We start from the raw sequence: 24,827 nt of genomic DNA, 5'->3' as shown, positions 1-24,827 counted from the left end.
GGACGTCATAATCACATGGCTACTTACTGCCTGCTGCTTTCCTGGGTGTTACCATGCACTCCAAGGTCAGAGGGTGATTGCAATAGACTCTTTCCGATGAGGAAGAGACATTTAAAATAAATGGGATTTTTTTTTTTATGAGAGGAGAGTAAAAGGCAGTAAAATTAATGTCCAAGGGTATGACTATGGACACAGATAAAGAAGCCATTATTAGGAAAGCAGAGGAGAGTGAGATATTTACAGACATTTGTCCCCATGGCATGCTGTATTTAGCACAAATATACCAATGGCATTTGGTCATAGGCTTTTTCCCTTTTTCTTTTATTTCATTCACTTATCTATCTATCCATCTATCTATCTATCTATCTATCCATCATCTATCTATCTATCTATCTATCTATCTATCTATCTATCTATCTATCTATCATCTATCTATCTATCCATCATCTATCTATCCATCATCTATCTATCTATCATCTATCTATTATCTATGTATCTATCTACTATCTATCATCTATCTACTATCTATCATCTCTCTATTTCTCTATGTATCTCTTTCTATCATCTATTTATCTATCTATTTATCAATCAGTCTACCTATCTATCTACTATCTATCTTCTATTTATCATCTATCTATCTACTATCATCTATCTATCTATCTATCTATCTATCTATCTATCTATCTATCTATCTACTATCTATTTATCATCTATCTACTATCATCTAGATAGCTCTATCTACTATCTATTATCTATCTATCTATCTATCTATCTATCTATCTATCTATCTATCATCTATTTATCATCTAGTGCACGTAGAGTGTACATATGTATGGAGGTAAGAGGACAGCTTGTGAGTGTTGGCTCACTCCTCTATCATGTGGGTCCTGGGGAATCAGGCCATCAGGCTTGGTGACAAGTTCCTTAACACATGCAGCCGCCTGGCCAGCCTGATTCTGTAATGGATTCTTGTATCTCTGGGAAGCAGGACAATCTTAGATTATAGGCATTAAAGGCATTTTTATTCTATCTCTAGGTTAGTGCTCTTGAACTGTCCTTCAACCTCCAGGCCTCCGTGCCATGTCCCAGAAAGTAGGGAGTTGGTCTGAGTGACCTCAAATATTCCTCTACCTCAGAATTTCTGTGATTTTCTGACTGTGTAGACACAGCCGTGGGCTAGTCTGGAAATAAACTGTTCAGCGAGTTTAAAATAAGACATGCTGGCCAAATTAGAAGAGTCCTAGTTGGCCATGAATGGGGCTTCCCTTTAGCTGAATTGGTAACGAGATCATTTTATTTTTGCTTTATTGTGTTTTATTTTGTCTGCTCCCCTCACTTTCCATTCAGCGCTCTGCCTTCCTGAGCATCGACACCTAAGGCATGGTAAGCCGGTCCAGGCCCCCATCCAGCTGGCAGCCAGCCCTTTGCACAACATCCATTCCGCACTTCACTTCCCTTAGCTGGGGTCTCAGCACCTTAGGGTCTTCTCCTTAGATGCTAGGTAGGAGGGAGGCCCCCTTTGCACAACTGGCTCACAGGTTTTCAGAGCAGGAACAATGCAAAACAAGGCAGTCCAGGCAGGCAGATGGGCCTGCTCCCTGTGGGTATCTTCTCTCGAACTCCACCCCAGTACTATGGGCTATGTCACTTGATTTCTCTGCCTTGACTATGGCTCTCTGTGGGAAGTAGGGCAGGAGCTGAGTCCTCTGCCAATCTCATCAGGTCCTGGATGTCTTAATGAGACAGCTGGCAATGTTCCTTTTCTGGTGTCAGGCGATTTTGCTGTCATATTATTAACTCTGGCAGGAGATGTGGCCATGTGTATGGTAGCAGAAATATGAGGAAAACCAGGGGCTCTTCTGTTTAGGTGTCAGGACATTGGAGAAACTGAGGCGCTTCTCCTGTGAACACTGCAGCTATTCAGAGCTGTTCAGCTCTGCTATGGACTGCATGTACTATAGCTTCCTGTTTAAGCTCAGATAGGTGGAGGAGTTCACATGCATGTTCTGTGGAAGACAAGGCTTCAGATGCAGCTTGTCCTGACCGCGTGACACCCCAAGCTGCTGCCCCAATTCCAGAGCATCGTCCTGGTAGAAGGTGAGGTGATGTTCTCTGGCATACTTTGGACACTTGGCATGGCATACACACTCCTGCCTCGATTCCTCCAGTGTTATCAGTGCTGTCACCTTGGACACAGGCCTTTCTCAGTATCCGGCTGTCATTCTCTGGACTTAAGGAAGGGGTTTAGATTTGGGCACCCGTGGGCTTATTTCTTTTATTTAAACATCCCTCTGCCTTGTCTTCATGGGAACAGGTTGTTTGTCCTCGATGGCTTACTGCAGTGTCACCATCATCACGGGTGGCCCAGAGCCTGCAGCAGGACACAGGGCCCTGGAGATGTTCCTGGCTGCTTGCTGAGCAAAGGCTGTGAGGCTACAGCCACATATGGAGCATGGGCAGGAGAAAAGGAAAGATCTAGAGTGAGACATCTGTGACAGACAGAGGAGGAACTCTCTCAGTGGCCTCCAGTATCTCAGATTGTGACCTTCGATGAGTTCTCTTTGGTATTGCCAGTCCCTTCTTCCCAGCAGGTAGGGACTCGTGGTGGTGCAGAGAAAGTTGTAAACTCTTGTGTCCACATGGATCAGAATGGGGACTGGTTTTCATTCATTCACAGTGGTGTTTTGAAGGTGGGTCTTAAGCTCTTGGCACATGCGAGATCTAGCCATGATGGTGTAGGGGACTTCAGGGACAAGGAAACAAATTGGGAACATTGTTCAGTGAGGGGACTCCAGGTGAGGTTGGCTCCCATGTGCCCTGTGGTTCGCTGTGTCTGTCTCCATCTTGTTACCCAGCATGCAACACAGAGTGGATGAGGTAACTAGTTCACCACTGGGCTGTGAGGGTTGATTGGCAGGTAGGTTAGCCTGGGATTTGGGATCAGACTTTTGGAGTTCAAATATGGTCTCTCACACTTAGGGGTAATATGACATTGACCATATTATGTATTTTGTATGTGTATATATGTATGTGTCCTTGCACATATGTGTGTGTGTAGATATCTTTGTATGTGTATTTATGTGCATATGGTAGCCAGATGTGCACCTCAGATGTCTTCCTCAATCACTCTTTACTTTATGTTTTTGAGACAGGCTCCTTCATTCAACCTGAAGCTTGCTAACTTTGGTGGGTTGGTTGTGCAGGGAGCCTGAGGAATTCTCCTGTCTCTACTTCCCCAGTGCTGGCCTTTTAAGGTGTGTGCCTCTGTGCGCTACTTTTTTTTTTTTTTTTACTTGGGTACTGGGGATTGAAGTCAATTTTCCATGATTGTTCAGAAAGCATTTTACTGATGCCGCCATATCCCCAGGCCCTTGTCACATTCTTTAAAGTGCTCTGAGATTCCAGTTGCTCCCCCTGCCGATGAGGACATTCCTATCTTCTTCATGGGCTTATTGTGAGGATAACATAAGTTGAAATGCATAGAGCCATTGCACCAGATGTTCGTCAGAGGCCCAACACACAGTAGGTGCTCAGTAAAAGGATCTTGGCACAGTGTTAAGAAGACTGAAGCATGGCTTGAAGCAGCTAGTTGAGCTACTGGAAATGATGGCGGCTGTGATAAAGGGACAATCTTATTATTGTTCAGCTTCCAAACAGGAGTGGATTTTAAGTCAGCCTTGGGCGGTTTGATCTTAAAACCAGGGCCTGGGAAATGAACCAAGATGGTTTCTGGTGATGAACACAGGGAAAGGAGATAGATGGATTTTGTAAATATGACTACAAACACACTTTTGGTAACCAAGCAATTTGGCAATGGTCCCTGGTCTCGAGAGGGAATTTTTTCCTTTAAAAACTAGAATAGCAGCACACGGCAATGACTTCATCTGGGCATGTGTCCCAAAGGGGCCATCTTTCCCTGGCTGTGGAGCCTTTAAGGTCAGTCAGGCATATGGAGAGTTTCCTGTTCTTGGTGGGCACAGTAGATCACCCTGGGTTCTTCTCACTCCATCCTGCAATGGCTGTGATTATCCTTTTAGTCCCTGTCAGGGCTTTCCCTTTGCATTTTCTGTAAGCATGCTCTTGCTGATGATCAAAGGTTTCAGTTAAGTCCTAACCATGAATTGCATGGGGCTTTTGTTCTTCCCACATCAGGGTGTTTTATAATCAAGAATTCACGGGTCGCAGTGCAGAAAGCCTTCCAGGGTCTACTGTGACCTCCTGCTCTCAGCATTTCAACCGCTTGGCCTCTGAGAGTCAGGCCTGGTGCCTGGACTACCTCACTGTTTCTGTGAATTAGAGTGTGGGGTCACTCCAGCTCTGCAAGATGCTTCTCCTGGGAAATACTGGCTCCCATAGGAATCTCACCCCTTTCCCAAACGGAACGTGCTACCTCAGAGAACATTTTGTTTCTTTTTTACATCATCTCCAGTCATTGCATCTTCCTTTCCTTGTCATTGCTGGCAATAAATCAGCCTCATAAGACATTGATGGATGCATCCCAGAGACTACACACTGAACCTTATGGAACAGACCAGCTCAAAGCGCCAAGGTCAGATCCTCAAGGTCGGCCCCAGCCATATTCCTCTTTTCTTTTTTCAAGATGAAGAAAATACTCAGTTTTCTCAGGGATGCTGAGTTTGTGTCATTTCACTGAGCTTCTTCCCGTGAGCTCATGCTGGGCAGGGCTGACACAGGTCATTCATCTTTTCCTCACCCCATGACTGAGAAGCTGATCAATTCCTGGAACAGCTCTGTTTATAAAAATTGGGAATGTTTGGGCCAGGTTCCTTCATAAATAGCCTCCTATTCTAAGAACTGAAAACCAGCTTGATCTTTGAGTCATAGTTTAGATGGCTAGAGGATTTCTGGGGTTGGCAAGGCTCCAGTCTTTTGTAGTGAACTGTGGGCCTGAGCTGGGGCCCAAGGCAGGTTCTCGGTAGAAGTAATCCTGCTTGGAAGCACAATTCCTTATGTAGGACAAGTACAGAGCAATGTTGGTGTCCACAGAGTCCTGGTGTGTGCTCATTAGTTTACACACATACCCACACCCATACTGCCCCCTTCCCACACCTGGGAAAGAAGAGAAGCAAGGTAAGGAAAACAGTGATGTCAAAGTTTGTGAGGGGTACCACGGTGCCTATTTCGTTATCTACCAGCTACGATTGTTGGCAAGACCAGGTGTCAGTAGAGCGTGAACCCTGACCTCTGTGAATGCTGACGCACACAGCAGAGCCCTCATCTGCTTTAACACCATCAGAACAGATGCACAGCCTGTCGTGCCCTCTTTGTTGCAGGGTCAAGGTCAGGTCAGTATGAACACATGGCAGGAGCTGACCTATCCAGGACCAGCTAGGCCCTGGGTTCAGTGCTGTGAACATGGTCCTTGGTCTTTTATTCGTTGTCTTGGTGCATCCAGATGTTCTAGATGTTCCAGATGCCTGGCACCTAGTAGGCCTTCAGTAAAAAGATATGGTCAGAATGTGGAGACCAAGAAGATGACAGCGCCGTGTGGATGTGGCCTCATGTTGGGATATGAGAGGAAACATAGACTTCATCTACAGACAGGCTGCCTTTACAGAGCATTGTTCTACCAAAACGTGGCCAGCTCATTAATCACTCGAGTGGAGGAGGTCTTTCTGACTCATGGTTGGCAGCATGAACATATGATCTGTCTTTGAGCCTGATTCAGCAACAGGTATTGGTGAGGGCAGGGCCACGAGGGAGGAGTATTACCAGGCACGGGATACAAGAGTTCCAAATTGTGAGGACAAAGGTGGGCAGGACACACGGGGGTAATAAAGATGGATTGGCGTGGCTAAGGATAATTCATAGTTGTACCTTCTGTTGATTCTTCTTTGCTGTGCTATATCCAAGAAGACCTTCGGGAGCCATGAGGACAGTCTCAGGCCCCAGGAACCCCACGATCGCCTCCTCTGTTCTCTAGCATTCTTGTGGAGAGCAAAGATCTAGGGTAAAGCCTGTATGTTGTTGAGATAGACTAGGAGGGCTCAAAGGGCTATTCCCCCTCCTCTGTGTGTGTGCATATGTGCGCGTTTGCGCGCATGTGCATGAGAGAGTGTGCGTGTGTCTATGTGTATGTACATATAAGTTTGTGAATACAGGTGAAGGTGGGTGGTTGGAGCTGGCTGGCTGGTTGGAATAACAGTGGCCACACCTCTCCCCTGTCATCCACTGCCTGGCTTTTAGCTACGGCAGCCCCAGGGTGACCCTGTACAGCCGTGTAAGCTGTAGGAAGGGGAAGGGAAGCATGGGTAAGAGTAAAATGACCAGTATATTATTTAGTATAATAATTTGGTTCAGCTTTTTCTGATGTAACAGTAAACAAACAAACAAACACCTCCACATTTTAACAGTCCTTTGCTGTGTCTGGCTGGCCTTTCTTACTCTAGAATAGTCCCAGAGACTTTGGTTCAGTTCTCATGACATTGGCATTGTGTGTTATTTTCACGGACTATCTGTCTATGTTTCTCTGATTGGTTGGATTCAGGTGATGACCCTGGGCAAGGCATGTGACGTCAGTGTTCCTGCATGTCTCTCTGTGAGTGGAGCCAGGGGGTCTCCACTGTCGACTGGCTCCATTATGGCGACGGCGGCTTTGATCACCTGGTTAGGGCGGTCCTCGCCGGTGTCTCCACCATAAAGTTCTTTCATCCTTTATCATTCACAAGTGTGTAGTGGGGAAAAGACTTTGAGACACTAGTCCTCTGCGATCTTGGTCACATCTGCACAGTTGATTTGGCTCAAGCTGAAGAATGCTGCCCAATCTGTACTTTTATAGATGTGCCCAAGACAGTCCAGCGAGAGTGAGTGGTCTGGAGTAAGACAGGTAGCAACCTCTGTGCTTGTTTTATGGTGAGTCCGTGAGGGCAGGGCTGCTGTGGGTGCCTTGAAGAGTCTTTGAATGTCTGGTGTGCAGCAGAGCCCACCAAGTGAGGAAGAAGCAAGGGGACAGCTGTGCTCCTCTCTGAGATGAAGATACCTGTAAAATGATAGCGATCACCAGTGACAGTCATGGCATTTTTTTTTCCAAGACAAGGTTTCTCTGTGTAGCCCGGGATGTCCTGGAACTCACTCTGTAGACCATGGTGGCCTTGAACTTAGAGATCCTCCTCCTCTGCCTCCTGAGCACTGTGATTAAAGGCATATGCCACCATTGCCTGGCTCAGTAGTGACATAGTATACGACTGTAAGTTTCTATTGGTCACTGGGGGTGTGTGTGATAATTCCCTTATATAATGCCTTCTTCAATATGGTAGACTGGGATTTTGTGAGTCATGGAGGGAGGGGGGGAAGAGAAGGAAAAACCAAGATGCAGCCTATAGCTTGCTACATGCCAGAGAAAATGAGGGTGGGGATGGCTTTCCTCACGAGGTTCATTCATTCAGTAGATATTGATGAAACTCTGTGGTAATTACTTGTGCTGTTGCTGCAGCAAAATACTTAGTAACACCAGGAAGAAGGGAAGGGCTTATTTTGGCTCAGTGTGAAAGGCGCTGGGTGTGAGGTAGCTGGTCACACGACACAGTCAGGAAGTAGAGATGAATGCTGGTCCTCGGCTGGCTCCTCCTCGTCCCAGTGCTTGGGACGGTGCTAGCCACATGCAGCATGAGCCCCCCCTCCAACTTAATCTAGAACATCTCTCAGGCATGCCCTGAGTTTTGTCTCCTAGATTGCTGGGGAGCCAAGCTCATCCAAGGTGTTCTCAGAGGCCACAAAAGGACACAGAGAACACTAGTTCTACGTTCCCTCCCTGGGCAGTCTTGGCAAGCTCTGATCTGGGGCTGGGCCCAGGGCTTCGAACGAATTAAGGTTTCAGTTTCTGGGAACCCAGGTTTCTTCTCTGGAGGGCTGCGGTTATCAGCTCTAAGGTGGAGATGCTGAGGTATCCTGTGTTCTTATTCCAACATTGCTTGATTTAGCTTTCTGCTGACCTTGGGCCATTTTCCCTCTGAAAATAGTGTATAAGATGCTGTACTTCTTAACAAATTTGCTTGACATAAGCTATTAGCTTATGTAAGACCTCCTGGTTCCAGCTTTCTGTCTTATCTTCTCAACTGGTTCTCCCCCTCAACACCTCTCCATTTGACTCAAACCCTTACTCCTGCAGGTTTGAGTCACTAGATGATTAGAGATCTTATCCAGGTTGTCAGTCTGTGCCAGCCATCATGAAAACACTCTCTGTCCAGGCACCATGTTCCTACCCCCACAGAGTACATAACCCAACGGGGCTAAGCCAGCTGTAATTCAGCCAACAGTGATGAGCAATGCTAGACCTCCAGAAACAATCCTCCTCCCCTCCCCACCCCATGGGGGGGTTCCGATGCTTGAGCATCATATAGGGACACTGAGTGAAGTGAGGAGCCCTGGTGAGGGAGAAAGCTTTCAGGTTCCAAGACTCTTGTGAAAACGTCTTCAGAGTTGCACATGGAAACTTCTGTGTGTGTGTTGGGAAGACTCACACGCAGTGTTTTAAAGTAATGCATCTTGTTGAGTCAGTTTAGTTTTCCAACCAGCCTGCCGGAGGAGAGCCAAGATGAATGTTCGATATGTTCTGTCTTGAGAATGAAGTCAGGCTCTTTCTATACAGATGAACTCCTAGATTAAAATCAGTGCTTTCAGGACCGTGAGTTAGTTAGCAGCGCGCTCATGTGTGCTCCGCGATTCAGATGAGCACAGCACTTCACGGCACATCTGACAACAAGTGCCCAGCCCTGAATTGAAGCAATGAAATGCAATTTTGCGTAGTAACCTCGTAAAGCAGGTATAGCCCTGCTAGGCAGGGCCGTACTCCAGGAGAGACCGTGGTGTCTCTAGAATTTAAAAGTGGAGGTTACAGGACAATTACCGGTGAGCAAATTTGCCTCTGTTCACTTTAACAAAGCACAGCAGGAGAATCTGCCAATTTGCCAAGGGCTTCTTTCTTGAAGTGTGCTTGAGACATTTGACTGACAGTTCTTTCCTGCTTCCGGCTGTAGTGTCGTAATGGGAGGAGCAAGGCGTAGAGGGTATGGCTATGTGTTCTGAACGTGTTAGCACATAGCCTCTTTTCATTCTTGAGAGGATGAAATTCACTCTCTCTGCTTTCAATGATATACTTAATCAAGGTGGCACAGTCCTGCTGGCTTTCTGTTTCCACACTCCGCATTATCGATATGTAGCTACTCCGTTAATTCTCAGTGCTCTGTTTATCCTTACTTATCTGAATACAGTGATGGTTGCTTCTTTCTAGGGTCCTTGACTTTTTTTCCCTCTCTCTTCCCTTTAAGCTGGTCCTCTGTTGTCTGTCTCTGTGTGAACATAACTCCTTCTTGAAGGAAGTTTCTACTCCCAGCTTCTTCCTAGGTTGCCCAGGTGCTCTGGGCAGGAGAATACTTTCTAAGAATTTTGTGTCCACAATGTCAACATGATTGGCTGGCAGGTTGAATTTCTAGTTAGATGGCTCATTTTATGACAGGTAGCTTTTGGTTTGTTTTCGTCTTTGAGATCCCTAGCATTCTTGGCACTGAGGAAAAGGTTGGTGAAGATGAACTGAATGACTAAACATGGTAAAGGAGGCCATGGGCCACCTGGGGAAAAGACCTTCCTGGTCAACGTGATGTGTTTAAAGACCACCACAGACTTCCAGGAGTGAATTCTGTGTCAGTGCTGAGCCCCTCTCAGTGGGCAACAGAACTTGACAGCATTGTCTGTCTGGTACTGGCTTATTTCTGTACAAAATGCAAGAGATACAAGACCATAGAGGTTTGGACCAAGGTTCCCAAAAGCCACTGAAGCTAGACAGTGTGTGGTAGGGTTGAATTTCCTGCAAAGAGGCCCCGCGTGGCTATTGAGTGAGGATGGAAATGGGAAGCTTAAGTTGCAGTGGAGATCCCAGGATACTGGCCACCCCAGCATCGTCAAATGCCTGCTGAGGAAAGCTGCAGGCGTGGGATACAGTCAGCTCAGGAGAGAGGCTGTGTGTGCTCAGGTAATGAAGTCGGAGGAGTGGAGTGAATCAAGGATGTTGGAGTCCAGGTGATTTCACCATGAGTCCAAGACACCAGGCTGAGAGCTGGAGAATTTAGTGTTTGCCCTTTTGGTGTTAGTGTGACCCCTGCCATTCCTTGTTCTGCAACCATTCTTATCTTTTGTAATTGGAATGTTCATTCTGTGTCATTGTATGTGAGCTGTATGTAGCTTGGTTATTAATTTGATAGGGACTCACAGTTAATAGATTCATGAAACATGCATCCACACATGCGCACACACACACACACAGATCATAAAACAACAAATGCATATATAGTTATTTATATATTTATTTATAAATGTTATAGGGGCTGGAGAAATGGCTCAGTGGTAAGAACTCTTCTTGTTCTTTCAGGGGTCCCAAGTTTAATTCACACATGGCAGCTTAGAACCATCTATAACTCCAGACCCAGGGAACTGGACACCTTCTTCTGACCTCAGTGAGCTCCAGGCACATAGGTGGAACACGTATATCCATGCAATCAAAACACTCATACACATAAAATAATAAAATAATCTGAGAGAGAGAGAGAGAGAGAGAGAGAGAGAGAGAGAGAGAGCGAGAGCGCCTGAGCCACTCATAGTCCACAGCTAAGCGGACCTCTTCAAGTTCATTCTTCTTATCTTTTCACAGCCTGCTGCAGAGGCCTTGTGGGTGACAGACAGCCTGGACAGTAGACATTAGCATGGCAGATATTGGGTAAGGTATTTTTATTATATATATAAATATATATAATTTCTCTTTATAAAATACATTAATATATATGTGTATATATATATATATATCCATGTAATGTGCAAATCAAGAAGATTCAGGGGCTTCTAGAAACTACCTGAGAAACCTTTTCATATGCGCCTTTTCCTCCACCCTCCAGCAGTGAGGAAACAGGACTCAAGCTTCCTTCTGGGGAACTATACCATAAAAAAATGCTCTCATCCATGACGAGAGACAGCAAGCGCTAGTAGTGTAGGGTAGACCTCTTTGGAGCCCATTGGAGGGGAGAGGAGGTTCCTGGTCTGAACTAGGACCTTAGCTTCTTCTCTTCTTTCTGTGCTGCTGGAAGGGGTGCCCTAAAGTGTTTGGCAATGAGGTAATGGTCAAGAAGCTGTGGGCACCACAATGCCTGGCCAGACACTGTGGGTGGAGGAGGAGCTCACACTGGCTCAGCTACAATTCTCAGGGAGTCTGGTTCCCTGAAGGAAAAAGCATCACCTCAGAGAGGCTGGCACTCTCCTGGATGACTCCAGTAAGAGTCCTGGCTCACTGCTCTCTGCAGAAGCTAGGGCCAGGGAGGCCCCAGATAGGATTCGGAACGATCCATGCTCCCTTTGCAATGTGCTCCCAAAGGCATCTTCAGGCATCAGTGGGTGGGCAGGGGCAGCCAGTTCATACCTCTCTATCCTCTCCCATCCCAGGTTCCTGAGACTTGGAGCAGGTCAACAGGGGGATGGCTGCCTTCTACTGGTGGGTGTTTTAAAGTCTTTGTTTATTTCTCATTGCAGTTCTTGCCTGCAGAGGTCTGATGAGGTGGGATCTAAACATATGGGGCATATTCTGGCTGGGCAGATGTTTCTCTAACAGGAAGACGAATTCTATCTTTTCCAGGTATGTCTTTGTTCCAGCTCTCATATCTAGTATCCTAGACTCATATTCTCATTGGTTAGAGGCTATCCATGTTTGGAATATCCCCACCTCACCCTGAGCACATGCAAGTCAGATACCCTGGGAGGTGCAGCCTAATAAACTAGGAATCAATATGTCTGATAGGTCTGGGGTCTAAAGCTCATTGGGAGTCAGCAAAAGTCTTCTTCGAAATCTAAAAGGTGAGGAACTTCTGAAGAAGTGGGCTGTATTGATCTCAGCCTGGTGTGTGTTGATTACTCAGAGTGCCCTAGGACCTGCCTTTAGCCCAATATAGCCTGCTCCCCTGGGCGCAGTGGGTCTGGGCAGTGTCTCTAGGAGCACATGGGGAGCCTGGCTCTCTGCTAAACACTAGCAGAGATGACATTTACTCTGCTGATGCCTGTTGCAGCTTTTGCTGGTGGAGGGGCAGGAACGCAGACAGAAAGAAAATGGTGGATGTGGCTCTTGAGCTGAGGGCTGAGAGCATAGAGCTGGAAAAGGACAGGGATCACCTACAACCAACCAACCTGTGTGGCAGGGAGCATATGAGCATCCACGGATGCAAGCATGCCAGACCCTCCTAATGCTGCTTCAAGGAGCACAGGACCCTCCCACCCGCAGAGGCCTCAGCTTTGCCCCTGAACTTCATGCTGTCAGTGAGCTGCTCCTCCAGCTCATTCACAGCAACTCCAGCAGTGTTCATCACGGGCAGGAGGAGACCCAGCCGGCCTCACCGAATCAAGCTGCATGTGCATGGGATGGAAGAATTTCAGGAGGGGACATTTTCCTCTCTGCTGGTTTGAAGGTGTCTGGAGGTCCACCAGATATGCTCTGATCAAACAGATTGTTAGTTTCCTTTGTGTACACTTATGTCTGACCTCCTCATAGAAAAATTAATGCCCTCCCTCCACATGACAGCTTAGCCTTCTGAGTGCACTAGAGAGTTCGCATCATACCTCTTATAGTTTTGGTTTTTAGCACCATGGAATTCACCTGGTAGGTACTCATTAGATTTTTTAAAAAGCCACTTTATAATAGAAATTATGAAGACCTTAAAATGTATTGTGTTCACAAGAAAACCCCAACTAACGTTGGCCCATAGGGTCTTACAAAGACTGAATGGCCAACCAGGGTGCCTACATAGGACTGATGTAAGCCCTCTGCACATATGTTACAGTTGTGAAACTTGGTCTTCTTGTGGAACTCCTGAGAGAGGGAGTACGGGCTGTCTCTGACTCTGTCGCCTGCCTTTAGAACCCTTTCCTCCTACTGGGTTGCCTCATCTAGCCTTAACAGAAAAGGAGGTGCCTAGTCTTACTGCAACTTGATATGCCATGGCTGGTTGATACCCTTTTCCTAAGAGGAACAGAGGAGGAGTGGATGGGATGTTGGAGGAAAGGACTGGGAGGAGAGGAGGGAGGAAAAACTTTGGTCAGATAAACCGATTGGCCTGTTCTTTGATCACCTCCCCCTGAAGGGGGAGCAGCCTTATCATTGTCATCTTCTGACAATGCAGCCACTCCTGATGAGATCTGATAGACTAAGATCAGAAGGAAGGAGAGGAGGACCTCCCCTATCAGTGGACTTGGGGAGGGGCATGTGTGAATAAGGGGGAAAGAAGGTGGGATTAGGAGGGGAGGAGAGAGGGGTTTATAGGGGGATACAAAGTGAATAAAGTGTAATTAATAAAAGTTAAAAAGATATTAAGACAACTTGAATTAAAGTAATTTGCTGTTGTGAAGCAAAAATAAACAAGTAAATAAAGGCAACTGGTTTTTCTAAAGTAAAAAAAAAACCTTTGGTCAGGATTTAAGAACTGAAGGAAGGAAGGAAGGAAGGAAGGAAGGAAGGAAGGAAGGAAGGAAGGAAGGACTTTGTAAATAATAAAAAAAATTCTGTTTCCAGGATGCTGTCTGTTTTCATATTTGCCATGGATGTGGACATTTAGCCAACGTGCGTTTGTGTTCATTGGAAAGGAAAACATGGTAGTTTGTAGGACTGAAGGCTCTGAAGGTAGCGTGTGAATTTGAGAACCATCTACACTTGGGGAATTTGGACTCGGGGCTTTGCTCTGATAAGCTCAGCATTGCTGGATTGATCTCTTCAGGGTTTTTCTGAACTCTGCCTTTTCCGATGCTCATCTGGGAGGGACGCTGAGCATGTGAGCTGTGAGGAACGAGGTGCTTGCAGTGCAATGTCACCTCCTCAGCAGGTGGGCCAGCACTGGTGGCAGAGCTACAACAATAAAGGCAAAACCAAGGTAGAGTGGTGTCTGAGCACGTTTCTCTACTGAGCATGAATTTCAGTTTGACAATTTAAAGCTCAGTACATCACAAGTATTGTGATCATTGCAACTTTAAACACCAGAGGCCATCTTTCTAAACGACGTTTACTCTCCAGTGTGTGCTAGAGGCTTTCTGGCGTTTTACTGTCAGAGTGATGAATCCTCATTTAACATCGTTTTTCAAAGTCTCTCATTATTTGGGGTAAACGACTTTTGTTTCCCTGAGGAAAAGAAATTCAGCTCTTTGAACACACGAGGAAAGAGCTGCTTTTGATTTTTTTTTTCTTTTTAAGATGGAAAACATAAAAAAGTGAAGACGTATTCAAAGGTGGTTTCTAAGATGAATTGGTTTTATGAGGTAGTGATTACATAGATGAGCGGTGAGGAGAGACAGAAGGGGAGAAGAGGGACTTTGTGTCCACAAGCTGCGCCAGTTGTTTACCTAGCACTCTGGGCTCCCACAGAGTTTCTGCCTCCTAGATCTCAGCAGTATTTATTCCCCAACATTTTCTCCACACGAATGACATAAAGACGGGGGCGCTGCTTGAAAGTATCAAAAGACTGTTTTTTCTTTTGTTAATGGTGGATAATATAATTCAAACCTCTAATGCCACTGAACATGAGCAATAAAATTTAAGTGACATTAAATAAAAATTATGGAAGGCAAGAAAGAGCTAGTAACACAGCAGGAATTTAAGAAGAAGAGCATCATGTTTGGGACTTCTGTTAACCAAAAGGGCAAGTTGAAATCTGAGGCACAAAGCTAAGAAGGTAAATATTCCCTCAGACCCCTAGAACTTGGAAGACATGAAGTTGGAACTTAGAGTCATCAGGATAAACCTTTCTATGCTTTGATTTAAGATTTAGCGACTTAGATCTGACTTAGCGATATAGATTAGATTGGTTTAAGATTTAAGATTTAGAGAGGTGACCTCTGGTGCTAAGGGTTGGGTGGACACAGCAGAGCTCTTCACAAACCCTGGTTCAGTTCTGAGCCACTGGGGTGATGGAGGCCGTCTCGAGCAATGAGCAGGGAATGAGCTGTACTGGACTTGATTGTTCTTCCTGGATCTGGCACAAGCCAGTAACCGTTATGTTTGTGAAAATAGCATCATCTGAGGATAAAAATAGCTGTATAGTGTGAGCATGTTCACCCACACTGGTAATGGCAGCATTCATAAGGTTGAGGCAGATGGAATCAGGAACTTAAGGCTGTGCTTGGCACATTGTGAGTTCAAGAGCTACATAGGCTACATAAATTTCTGTTTCAAAAATATTTTTTCCATTCATTCATTTATTCATTCACTTATTTATTTTGTGTGTGGGGACACATGTCATATCATACGTGTTGAGGTCAGAGGACAGCTCTCTTTTTTTCTGCTCTCTCTCTGTCTCTTTTAACCATGTGGGTTTCAGGGATTGAATTAGGCTGTCAGATTTGGTAGTAAGCACCTTATGTACTGAGCCATATTGCTGGCCCTTCTACAAGTGCCTTAAGAACATAGCAAGACAAAACATCACAAAACAGTGGACACTTGAAGGTGCTAATTCACCTGAAAATAAATACTGAAGAGAAGACGAAACAGAAACACACTCAGGAAGGTACCAGAGAGAGGAACATTGGTAAAAGGCTGTGCAGAAACCATCCTTAACATTTGCAGGGTCAGAAAAGATAAGTTTAAAAACATTGAAAAAGTTGAAGTGTTTTAAACCACAAAGTTACATGTTAGTTTTGAACAAAAACAAAGAGATACTGTAGAATTTGCAAACATAGTAACTCAATGGGTCTTTTTAACAGCAGACAAGATACAGTTGAAGAGAGATTTAGTGAACTTGAAGATTGTTCAGAATGAAATATAACAAAGAACACACGATGACAAAAGGTAACGACAAATGTTAGACAGAAGATAGTAAGAAGCTTTCAAGTTTGTTTATTTGGATATTCTGGAGGAATCTTGGACATAACTGATATTTGATAAAAATAATGACTGAACCCTCTTCCCAAAGGCATCTGAATCTACAAACATAAAAGCTCTAGAAATTCTAGTAGAAACAAGTGAAAAATGTTACAGTGCAACTGTAAACAATTACACCCTCAAAGGTGTTAGAGAGAAAAACAAAGGTTGCTTTGAAAAGGTCTAGTCTGAGGGTGTAGCCAATGATACAGCACTTGCCTAGTATGTGTGAAGATGTGGGTTTTATCTCAGCACAAAAAGTCATTAAATAAATAAAAAAGGAAAAATAATAGAGGTAGCTGTTATCAGGAGTAATAGTAGAAGTCAGGCAGCAGCAGGAAGCCTTCAGCATACTTCAGTAGAGCAGAAGAAAATAACTAACATTGACCATCACCCTCGGTAGGAAGAATCTAAAGTAGGGAGATGAAATACAGACATCTGCAGATGAGCAAACCTGGGGTTTATTGTCATAAGGCTTCAGTAAGAGAACAGCAAAGACAGTTCTTTAGGCAGAGAGAAGAGAATTCTAAGTGGTGGGTTAGGGATGGAGAATAAATGAAGAGCAAAGAAAAAGATATGGTATCAGTAAAGCCAAGAGAACACCAAGTTTATAAAATGACCAACATGTCATTGTATATGCGTGAATGTGTGTTTGTATGTGCACGTGTGAGTGTGTGTATGTGTGAATATGTGTGTACATGTGTGTGCATTTGTGTGTACATGTCTCTGCCTCACACACATGCACAGATGTGCATGTGGACACTATAAAATGATGGATTTATCATTAAAATATGATAAGTGAAATATCCAAGGGGACTAGCCAAAATACAGTGATAATACAAAACATTTAAAATAGATACGGAATGATAAAAATCTCACTCTAAAGGAAGACAAGAAAAGAGAAAGATCAAGAAGTGGGTGCAGCAAGAAGTGTGCTATAAAATGGTTTAAAGCTAAATCTATCACCAATTAAATATAATAGATTGCAGACGCCATTAAAATGTCAAAGACTTTCATTCTTGATTGAAACTCAAAGTTAAATGATGTTTTTTTCCTTGAGGCTCATGCTAAAATATGAGGAGAAAATATTTGAAAATAAAGATCAGAAGAAGTTATTCTGGGTAATCAGTAGTCAAAAGAAAGTTGGTAAAAGCATATTGACTTTAAGGTGGAAATTAGTTAAAATAAAAAGTCATCTCTCGTTGGAGTCAGTGGATTGCTCAGTAACTAATGGAACAAGCAAGCACCATCTCAACAAGACTAAAAAATATTGAGAAAGATCTTTAAACCTCACCGAGTAGAGATGCTCACCTAGACACACCAAGAGACAGAGAACACAGCTGCAGTGGTCAGGTGGAGCCCTGCACAGCTTTTCCATACAGCGGGCACTGCAGCAAGCACCAACAGACTCAAAGGATTCACTTCATGGATTTCAAGAAAGAGTGACAGTTGCTAGAGCAGTTTTGGATGGAATGCTGGGAATAAGGACAGTGGGAACAGACTGTTTTAAAAGCTAGAAGAGGGTTGGAGAGACGGTTTAGCAGTTAAAGGGGTTGCTGTTCTTGTAGAGGGCCCGAGTTCAGTTTCCAGCACCCACATCAGGTGGCTCAAAACCACTTGTAACTCCAGGCCAAGAGGATCTGACACGACCTCTTCTGACTTCCACAGGCACCCAACATATGTGCACAGACACAGACACATGACACATTTACAGGGAAGCAAAAAGTAAAATAAATCCTTAAAAGGCAGAAGCTGTGGCCCCATGCCCCTTCTGTCCTTGCATTCCCCAGCTGGAAAGTGAAGATGAGATTTTTGTTCTTTGACTAAGGGTTTCCAACCCTGTCAAGGGCTCTCTCCACTTACTCTTTCATTAAGTATTAATAGGGAAGTGTTTTGAGCCTGAACTCCCTGATAGTGTGTGCCTATGTTTTTGGTTACTTCACCCATCACATAGGAAGACAAGGAGACACATGTTTTTAATAACTGCGAGAGGGGCAGGAAGTGAATTTGAACGAGCTCCCTAAGCCATTCTTGCCACACAGCACTTTAAATCTGAAGAGGCCGGATTCCCTGTCATGCTTGTAATTCTTCATCCCACGTTCTGTGACATATTACATTGGTGAGATGCCTGGGCACACGTCTTCTGTTCAAAGGGCTTTAATTCCGGAAGTTTCCTCATATGCTGTTCTCAGATAATCCCCCAGAAGGGGTAGGGGCTGATAATAGTCATGGCTGTTATTGACTATGAAGGTATTCTAGGCAGCCTGTGTTAGCTTAATTTTGTCTCTAAGAAGTTTTGTAATTGCAATGTATCCCATCTCCATTTTCATACACATTTTAATGATGGTTCTCTGGCCTCATTTTACCTCCTGTGGTTGGGAGGTCTTATTCAATCCTTTTGTGGCCATCAAACCATTTACTCATTCTGAGGGGATCATTAGAACCCTTCTTCCTCAATTCTATCCCATCCCACTCCCCTTGGAGTGTAGATTAGAGGTGGTTAGGGGCCCTCTTGTGCGGTCAGGGATACCTCCTAACACAGTAATTCTAATGTTTTCTTGCTGGACCATGTCAGCAGTGAAGTATTTAGAATGGAAGTGATGGAAATGCTGCTTTCTAATGAGAGGTGGAAAAAGCACTATGTGGTTAGACTATTATAATGCTTTAAACATGAAATTATATCTCTCAAATGTCATTCTGAAGTCAGGGCTTACATAGCAACTTGGGAGAATTAATATTACTCTCTTTTGAGCACTGAATTTCTGTCCAAGGGATGGTGTGGAGAGGCTGAATTGTCGGCCAAGGATCCTAGAGTCTACTACCTGGTACTGGTAGCCCTGGCACCTAGCAAGTCTATGCCAACGGCTTCTTTCTCTTCATCTTGGTCAGGAGAGTCCTTTCAAGTCCTCACCAGTAAGTGGGAATGTGGGAGATGGCTGCTGATATCCTGTAAGGTTGATGCAAGAGGAAGCAGCTCTCTAAGGCCAGCTCCCACGTCAGATGTTTGACAATGGCACCTCTATACCTCCAGATTCCATGGCAGGTGTTCCACAGAGCTTTCTATTCATGGGTTCTGAGACTTTTGGGGTGTCCCACCAACAGAGATGAATTTTATTTGTGGAGGGCTTGCTGACCTCTGGGAACCCATCTTCTAGGGTCACCACGCTCCTTTTCTGAGCCCCGCTCTCTGACTCTCTGAGAACCATGTACTCTTATGTCTCCTCTCTAGGCACGTGGGTCGCTGCTGTAGCCCCATCCCTGGTGAGTTTGCCTAGGCTGGAGGCTCCTTTATCTTCTCTGACCACAAAAGATCCCAGGGGACCCTTGTGCTTTTTTTCTCTGTGTGAGGCCAGGTCAGGCTGATGGGCTGTAGTTGACTGTGGTTCACTGGAGTCAATAGACATCTATGAGTTAATTGAGCTGAGAAACCCAGTTAACTCACAGATGATGTCCCTGTGCTGTTAGGGCCAGTGATGAGCTATAAACACCCACTGACTACGTCTGAGTGGACAGTGTAGATACAGAAAGCTATTTTCAAAGCCCGCTTTTTAAACATTCTTGAAATTCCTCTATAAATGTCACAGAGAAGGATATGAAAAGTTTCCAAGATGCTGATCCTAGAAATAGTGTGGAAATGCTGAGTTAATTGTGTCTGCTTCTGTCTAGGGCAGATTTTAGACTGTCCTGGGGTCAAAGCCTTTGTGACTCTGAAGTCTTCTGTGCTTGAGCCAAGTACGGAGTGTCAATGCTGAGAACAAGATCTCCAACCCCCTTGTCTCATTTATTTTAAGCACGAGTGTACTAAGAGGTCTGCCCTTTAAGGCTGCTGCAGTGAAGGCTGGGGTACATCTTAGGGGTAGAGGGAAGGAGGTAGAGGACTACAGAGATGAGGGAGAGAGAGAAATCAAGTTCATTTACTGTGCTGCTTGTTACCTAGAAAAATGTGCATTGCAGAAATTTCTGAAACACGGGTCCATTTCAGAGTCATCTGTTGCCAGGAACACTACTCTGGCTCCAACGGGTGTCTTAGATCTACACTGCTCCTCCTGTCTGAGTGAGCCTGAACATCCTCCACTTACTTATTTTTGAGACAGGGTCTTTGTATATACCTCTGGATGGCCTGGAACTCACGGGCTTGAGCTTGTCAAGAGTCACCTGCCTCTGCCTCAAGTGCTGGGATTGCAGATGTCGGCTACCGCACCTTCAGGGACAAAGGTGAAGAGTTAAAATGACCCTGTAGTGGAGAGCCAGTCAAAAACATGTGCGTGTGTGTGTGTGTGTGTGTGTGTGTGTGAGAGAGAGAGAGAGAGAGAGAGAGAGAGAGTCAGGGGACAGCTTTGTGGGTTTGGGTTCAGTTCCTTTCTTCCGCCTTTATATGGGTTCTGGACTCGAACTCAGGTCACCAGGCTTGCACCCTCAGATAGCAAGTGTATTAACTAACCCACTGAGCCACTGAGCCCTCTTTCTGGCCCACTGACAGATTTTGAAAATTCAGAATAAGATGTCCCAGATAATAAAAATACTAGCTGTTGTGTTAACTGCTCACATGATTTATTGCTGTGTGAAGGCCAGTGAAGGCCAGTGATGGCGTGGTCACTCATTAGATTAATTTAGAATGGAAACGTTTTTCTGTACTTGTTTAAAGTGGTCTCCTGTACCTGGGAGGGCAGGTATGTCCCTCAGGCGAGGCTCCAAACTTGGACTTCCATGTTGTTTCTTCTGTTCCCAAATCTCTATTGGTTGCTCATAAAAACTTTACTAGTCTATTGGATGGTAAGTTGCCATTTTATTTAAATAAACTTATTTTCTATTATTCTCCCTCTCTCTGTGTGTACAATGGAGACCAGAGGTCAATATTGTCTGTCTTCTATCATTCTGTTTTGAGACAGACTCTGACTGAACCTGGAACTTCTGGTTCGGTGCTGGCTTTTAAATGTGTGCCGGGGATCTCATGGCAAGCACTTCTACCAATCCAGCCGTACCCTGCACCCTCCGCTTATTTTTTTTTTAAATAAGTTGAGGTTAACATATGAGTTTATGGGTTTCCTTATGACACACAGTGTCATCATGCTTCGTTCTTTTTCATCCCGTCCCATACTGCTCTGCCCACCCTCCAGCCTCACTCATGTTTTTCCTCATCACACACAAACCTCTTACACTTGACATCTCCTCCTTCCTTCTCACGGTCCTTTTGTTACACACACACACACACACACACACGCACGCACGCACGCGCACACACAAATCCTAATTCCTTATCTAAGAGAAAGCATACACTATTTGTCTTTCCACCCTCTGAATTTGACTTATTTCACTTAACTATGATCTTTCGTTTCACCCATTTTCCTGCAGATGGCATGTTTTCCTTTTTCCAGCTGTAAATATCTATTGTGTGTATCTACCGCATTTTCTTTATCCCTTCATCTGCTGTTGAACATCTAGGCTGGTCGTATTTTCCTTTTAGCTATCTTTCTGCGTGTGTGTCTGCATGTGGGTAAGCGTATGTGAGTGAGTATGGGTGACCTGCAGAGGCCTGAATAGGGCATCCACTCCCCTAGCTACCAGACCTGGGCACTGCTTTTTGTGTTATGGTAGAAGGGTCCAACTAGAAATGTGAGCAGCCTCTGTGTTAGCAACCCTAAGACTCATCGTGCGAGGCAAAGCGTGCTGCCTCTGTTCTCGTCTGGCTTTGCCTGCCTGCTCTGTGATTTTCCCCGTTAAAACCTTAACGTTTCTCAAGGGCTTCCTCCAGCAACCTGCATTCCTTTGTTTCAGTGTGTATGTGGGATGTTTGGTGGTTTCCTTAAATATGTGAGTATTATGTGTGTGTGTGGCCCGCATGGTGGTTTCTAGCATTTCCTATTTGTAGCTTCCTTTTATGATAAGTGAGCTAGCTGACTAAGGATGGAATCTCGAGTCTTTGTTCTTTTTGATGATAGAACTAACTGTGTGTGATGGGAATCTGCTGGGCTTTGGCGTGGGAACAGTTTTGGTGTTCTCACTTCTGTCAGTGTGCTCAAGCACTCAGCTAGAGCAGCCATACTGGAAGCCGGAAGCTGCCCTCCTTCCCAAGACCTGTTAAAGGAGCTGAGTGCCTGAAGACTAATGTCACCTTCCCTTGACAAATGTCCTCACTGTCAAGGGACCCAACAATTCGTGCTTTTGTGGTGAAGCAGAATTGGCAGGTTAAGTTGTGTTCAGATTTCTGCATGTGGCAAAAGCTGCACTCTATACTTCTATCATGCTGCTAACTACAGTATTTCTTTCCAGTTCCCCATGAATCAGATGAAAGCATGTTTTTACACTGTTGTGTGGCGGAGGGCTGCCAAGTCTCTCTGCAGATCTCAAGGGTTGAGAGTCCTGGAAGCTGGAGCACACGGAGCCGTTTCCCCAGTGTCTTCTACAGACGCTCTGTTCAGAGCCTAAATCCCCACGCCAACTCCACGCTGTCACTTCTGCCCCCTCATAGTCTATCCAGTCCTCCCCTCCTTGAAGGCCAGGTCTGCCTCAGCCTTTCTGTGAGTTCTCCTCAGCTGTCTTGGGCCTTTCCTAAACTTCCTTTGACATGATTGTCTCCAAAGATGGTTAGTGTGCCAAGTATTTCAAATCATTAAACACAGTTGTATTCTTATTTTTAAACGATGTGTATGCCAGTGTGAGGGTGTATACTCAGGAGTGTAGGTGCTTGCAGAGTCCGGAAAAAGGTGTTGGATCCCCTAAAGTTGAAATTACAGGGAACTGCAAGCTGCCTGAAGTGGGTGCTGGGACCTGAACTCAGGTCCTCTGCAAGAGTAGTATATGCTTTTAGTCCTGGAATCATCTTTCCAACCTCCCTTTGCCAAGTATGTCGAGTTTATGCCCGTTCTGAGTGTGTGGTAGGACTTTACATCACTCCCACTTGGACCGAGGTGTGCCCTTGTGATCAGTTTTGGCTGATGAAATGTAAATGGAATGTATAATTTCTGGGTGGAAGCAGTAAGAGGTGATATGATCACCTGTACATATGCCTTTCCCTCTGACACTTACAACAGGCCATTGGAGATCATCAGCTAGTGTCTCGGCCTATATTGAGTGACAGTGGTAAGTGGAGTCCCCTTGCCAGTCTGCGTCAGGTGTGGAACGAGAGGTTCAGATTTGTTTAGATTGTCTTAGTCAATGCTCTATTGCTGTGAAGAAACATTATGACTAAGGCAACTCTTAACTGGGAGCTCGATTACAGTTTCAGAGGTTCCGTCCACTATCAGCACGGCAGGCAGACGTGGTGCTGGAGTTGCTGAGAGTTCTATGTGAAGATCCACAGGCACCAGGAAGGGAGAGAGACACTGGGCCTGGCTTAGGCTTCTGAAACCCCAAAGCCCATCCCCAATGACACACTTCCTCTAACAAGGCTACACCCACTCCAACAAGGCCACACCTGCTAATCTCCCTCAAGTAGTACCACTCCCTAATGCCCAAGCATTTCAGTATTTGATCTTATGGGATCATTCCTATTTAAACCACCCCAGCCACCAAGCTTGGTGATCTTTTGTTACTGCTATGAAACAACTAATTGAAGTTGTTTCCCCACACTCAAGATACAGCAACTTAAATTGCCACTTGGGAGGCCAATGACCTAACCTATTTGCTTCTTTTAACTTCTTTGGTTAGGCACACATATTGTCTTTGGAAGCAGCGGATTCACTAATTGGTGATGAGTCCATATACTATGGAATGATGAAACTATATACAAACTTCTTTCCCAAACTAGAAGACTCTGAGTGGGGAAACTCATTGTTGTCTCTTTCTTTCTCTCTCCCTCTGTTTCTTTTTTAAAGCAATTAGTTGTTAAGGATATTAGTTCAAGGAAATATTGGTACAAGGAAAAGTTCTGTCTAGATAACGACTTTATACATTTCCCACAAGTTTATCATCATCCGAGATCACAGCGGAAAGAAGGAGGCACAAACATTTGCCTAGGTGGTTAGGAAATGCAGGCTGTTGGCTAATGAGCTGTGGTGTGTCTCAGGACTTGGACACATTCTTGGCTTCTGTCATCAGTGGCGCCTCTCCAGGGCTTAACTCCCAGTGATCATCTTTCCCTGGATGCCAGATGCTCCAACTCAAGCCCAGGGCCACAGGGAGGGGCCCCCAGTGCTTCCTGTGCTGGGTTTCAGCAGCGAGAATGAGACTTGCTGGTAGATTGCTGGTTAAATCACCTAATTTATTTATTTAAAAGCACAATGGGTGAATTCTTTTCACTGGGTAAAACTATAGCTCGCCTTGGGTCACAGTGACTGCCCCTGGCCTTCTTATGTGTTTCATGGTTGACTCCTGTTGTGGCAGCTATGCCCACCGTTGCTGTTGCCAACAAGGTACTACCAGAAACTGTTACCCTGATGAGGGTGTCCAGTGTTGGGGAACTTCTTAAAGCCTGCTTTCTCCCAGGCTGGCTCCCATGATCACATGGCTAAATGTGCAACTCATCAAGGTTTGGATGTATTTGCTGTTTCCACTGGGCTCTTGGGCTTCTTTCTCTGGGGGTTCACGTAGACCGTGCTGGAAGGAACTGTGATGGCAATGTATGATCATCTTTTCTAGAAGGCTGGGCTATCTAAAGCCCAAGAACAAAGAAGACAGATAGGACTCAGGAGGAACTCTGCACTGTAGACTTTGAGCCACCCACAATCCTCTCTCTCCTGTTCATCAGGCAATGCTCTGCCGTATCCACCCAGCAGAGCCTTTCAACTCTTCTTGTTAAAGTAAAACAACACCTGTAATAACAATACTGATTCATTTACGAGGGCCCCATCTCCCAACACTGTTGTATGGGGGTTACATTTCCAATACTTGGCTTATAGAGGATGTATTCAAGCCACAGTAGCGTTTCTCACACTGTGTGTCTATCTCAGTCTCTGAAGACATGGACTAGTATCTATTATCCTGAAATATGTATAGT

This window comes from Psammomys obesus, unplaced genomic scaffold, assembly GCF_907164565.1.
Source record: "Psammomys obesus unplaced genomic scaffold, mPsaObe1.curated_primary_1811, whole genome shotgun sequence".
In the NCBI taxonomy this organism is placed as follows: domain Eukaryota; kingdom Metazoa; phylum Chordata; class Mammalia; order Rodentia; family Muridae; genus Psammomys; species Psammomys obesus.
This window is presented reverse-complemented; position numbering follows the sequence as displayed.